This window comes from Phoca vitulina, unplaced genomic scaffold (genome assembly GCF_004348235.1).
Source record: "Phoca vitulina isolate PV1807 unplaced genomic scaffold, GSC_HSeal_1.0 scaffold2, whole genome shotgun sequence".
Classification (NCBI taxonomy): Eukaryota; Metazoa; Chordata; class Mammalia; order Carnivora; family Phocidae; genus Phoca; species Phoca vitulina.
Window position 1 is genome coordinate 51,405,987 of NW_022589705.1, and position 4,404 is coordinate 51,410,390.

Here is a 4,404-nt window from a genome sequence, read left to right on the forward strand (position 1 = left end):
AGTTTTTCCTCCTGGCACTGCTATTTTACTTTTCTCTTTCTTTCTTTTATTATTTTTTATTTATTTATTTTATTTATTTTTAGTAATTTCTATACCCAATGTGGGGCTCGAACTCACAACCCGGACATCAAGAGTCTCATGTTCTTCTGCCTGCGCCAGCCAGGCGCCCCTGGCACTGCTTATGTTCCTACTTTCCGGGGAGGGGAGGCTCAGGAAGGTGCCTCTCTCAGCAGCCCCTCAGGAACGAAGCGGGTAGCAAAGCGAGAGGGGCCCCAGCGGCCCCCACCCCCACCCCCCGCTTGAACCAGCCTTACCTGGAGAGCAGATCCACCCTGAGGACGCACCCGCGCGCCAAGCGAGAAGGAAGGCCGGCTTCAGCAAGTTTTGCTGGCTCCTCCCTTCCCCTGGCGGAGTTCGAAAGATTCTAGTCCAATCCCCTCGCAACCTACACTTCCTCGCCCATCCCCTGGAAATCTCCTCCAGTCCTGAAGCACTTGCTGACTTCCCATTGCTGGCCGCCCCCTGAGCCTGCCCCCAGCTATGATGCCTCCGAGCCTCTGGCTGAACGAGCCCCACCCCACCCCATCCATACTCCCACCTGACCCAACCTCCCAGCCCACCCCCACCCCAGCCTACCTCCACCTCAAACAACCCCCTTCCCCAAGTCGCCCCCGCCAGCCCTGACTCCTGGCTCACATCTCAATAAAGGCAACACTAATTGCGTAGTTTACTCGGGCGGTAACCCCAGGGGCCGGTCTCAATTCCTGTTTTCTTCAGTCACCACGTTCAATCATGCCCAAACCCTTGAATATGTCTCCTTTCCCTCTCCATGGCTTCAACGCAGTTGGAGCCCGCCATTTCTTGCTGGTGTCCTGGCCTCCCCTCTGGCCCCTCTGCAGTCCTTCTCCATATAATCCCTTTGAGTGGTTTCCCACTAAAAGTAAAGTAAAATTCTAACCCCTCATCCCATTCTGACTCCCTCTTTAACATTGTCTTAATTCTACTCCTCATCACAGGAAATAGCCTCCTTTTTCCTCTTCAGGAAAGAAATTCTTGCCTCAGGGCCTTTGCACTGTTTCCTTTGTGAGTTATTTTTCCAGCTCTTTCACAGCTGATTTCTTTTCATGCTCGGGTCTCCGGTCACATGTTAATTCCTCCAAGAGGCCTCCCAGAACACTTTCCAAGGGAGTCACACACCCTATCTTACCACCCTCTTTATTTGGCTCCCAGTTATCAGAACCTGAACATAACCATTCAACTCAATTTTGTGTTTTTTTGGAATGTCTCTCTTCCACTTCCCCACTAGAGTACAGAATATAACCCTAGTAGGGCAAGAATCTTCTTACCTTTCTTGCTCACTGATCTATCTCCCGTACCCAGACTTACGGCGTATGTACTGGGCCCTCGCGTGGAACAAGGGAATGAGTGAGTGAGCAGACTCGTCAAATCAGACTCTGGTGGTACTCTGTGTACTGCTAAATGTGGGCTATCTCCAGAATTAAGAAGGGTGGGCCGAGCAGCTCAGGGAGCTGTCCTGAGATGCAGAGTCAGGGGTTCTGGGTGGTTGGGTTCCCCAGGTGTTCAGATGGAGGTTGACTTGGTCAAGGTTATACAGTTAATAAACAGTGAGGTCGGGGCGCCTGGGTGGCTCAGTCGTTAAGTGTCTGCCTTCGGCTCAGGTCATGATCCCAGGGTCCTGGGATCGAGCCCCGCATCGGGCTCCCTGCTCAGCGGGAAGCCTGCTTCTCCCTCTCCCACTCCCCCTGCTTGTGTTCCCTCTCTACCTGTCTCTCTCTCTCTGTCAAATAAATAAAATAAAATCTTAAAAAAATAAAAAATAAACAGTGAGGCCTCCACACCTGGTAGTAGCCAATGAATGTGTGCGGAATATGAAGGGCGCTGTTAACCTCAAAATAAAGTCCCACGATGAGAGGCAAAGGAGCGTTTATTTGGGATCAAAGAAGTGCAATTTGGGGAGCACAGATGCAGGTAAATGTGTAAATAGCGTCCTGCCTGTGGGGTGAAAGCAAGGGAGAGGGGAGAGGGCAATGACCTGAGTTGAAGAAAAAAAAGGTTTTCTCTGGATGTTTTACAGCTAAGCTCCTCGGGGTTATACATTGATTGACTACTGATTCTATCTTCAGAGTCCACAACCATCAGACTGGTGATCAGGATGTCCATTCTGCTAACTTCTCAAACAATTGCTTGAAACAACGGCTGTCCTGCCCAGTCCACAGGTTTGGGCCCGGTTACACTGAGGGGGAGCGAGCTGTTTCTCTACTGTGGCCTCTCTCTCCATATTTTTTTTTTAAGGATTTTATTTATTTATTTATTTATTAGAGAGTGAGCAAGAGAGAAACAGCATGAGAGGGGAGAGGGTCAGAGGGAGAAGCAGGCTCCCCGCTAAGCAGGGAGCCCGATGTGGGGACTCGATCCCAGGACTCCGGGATCATGACCTGAGCCGAAGGCAGTCGCTTAACCAACTGAGCCACCCAGGCACCCTCTCTCTCCATATTTTTAAATGGCTCCAGTCATGTCAATTTTTCACAGTATGTAGTATTTTTTTAAAATTCCTTGTGCCTCTCTGGCATTATGAATAAAATCGCTCAAATGGAAAACAATAAAATTAAATAGAGCAATCAAGTGGCAGGAAAAAAAAAAAACTTGAATGTGAGTGGCGGTTGAGGGCAAATGCATGAGCTGGAGTGGCAGGCTAGGTGACATTGTAGGGATGCGGTCAGCGATATTCGGAGTGATGGAAACCATACAAGAAGGGCCTCGTTTCTTGAACAAATAAATATCAAGGGGAAAAGAAAGGGGTGGGGGGCAAAGATTAAATGTCAATCTTTAAATCATTAAAAGAGACTTAAACAATCACTGAGCTCTACCTCTGAATAAAATACTATAAGTTAATTAGTTGAATTTAAATTTAAAAAATTTTTTAAAAAATTTTTAAATGAAAAAATAAATGGACTGAGTAAATTAAAAAAAAATAATTTAGTCTCTATATCTTTTTTTGGTAGAATTTTATTTGTTCAGGAAAAACAAACAAACAAACAAATAAATAAAAGAGAGTTAAACAACATATTATAGGGAAGAAAAATTCTTCCTCTGTCCTTCAAGGTCTTCCTGCTGGACTAAGAATTCAGTTTACGTGAGAGAGGTCAACAGAAGAAAGTGCCAGTTTTATTCTGTGCACACAAAGGCCCAATAATGAAATAAAACCTAAAGAAAAGATGGAGACAGGCAGTTCTTATACTTTTTTAGACATAGAGACAATAAATTTGTAAGAAATTGATAAGATAGAGAAAACAGATGTTTGAGAACTTTAATTAGTAAGGATTTTTTTCAAGTAGGTTGTGTTACAGGATTTTTTTCTCCCTTGGTGCCCACGGTTCTTGGTCACGAGGCTTCGAAGAATGAAGAGGGAGAGCAGACAGAGTGGTGGGCAGCAAAGGAAGGTTCACTGAGCCATAGCAAAGTGATAGTACAAAGCTCCCGAAGATGGAGGGGACCCGAGGGTTGCCATCGGAGTTTCTGAGTCTAGGGGTTTTTATGGGTTTGTTGGAAGGCTGTTTTAATCTGATGAACCTTCCCTGCACCAGGTTTTTGTCACCTACCTTTCATGTGGGAAAGGGTGGAGGGCTCCGTCCAGGGTCTGTAAAATCCTTTTAAGGGTGGTTTCCTCTTAGGACGGAGGCCCCTTGTCCTGGCCTGCCTGCCTTCCAACTATCCGTCATCAGATTCCACACCCAAGACAGGGCTTGAACTCACAACCCTGAGATGGAGAGTTGCAGGCTCTACTCACTGAGCCAGCCAGGGAGCCCCGAGTTAGTAAAGATTTTAAGTGGGATTTTGGCTGAGGTAGATTAGGAAAAAAGTAACAAGTTTGTTTCTCAGCTCTCTTAGCTTTAAAGTTCCTGTCTCTGGTGATAAGGATGTCTTTTTACTTCTTAGTACAGGGAAAATACCTTTCATACAGGAGATTTGTTTCCTGCTTTCAGGAGGACAGAGGAGGGTCTGAGTGTCCTTTCACCAGCTATTTCTTAAGAAACTTCTATTCAGGGGCTCAGGTCATGATCCCAGGGTCCTGGGATCGAGCTCCACATCGGGCTCCCTGCTCGGCGGGAAGCCTGCTTCTCCCTCTCCCACTCCCCCTGCTTGTGTTCCCTCTCTCGCTGTCTCTCTCTGTCAAATAAATAAATAAAATCTTGAAAAAAAAGAAAAAGAAAGAAACTACCTTCTATTGTAGAATAAATCTATTCAGGATAAAAAAGAAAAGAAAAAAAAAGAAAACAAAACTTCTATTCAAAATAATCAATATGACAAAGTGGCACATTTGGGGCGGCCTGCCCTTGGCCCTACAATATCAATTGTTATTAACTGAATGCAGTGTGTGTGGAG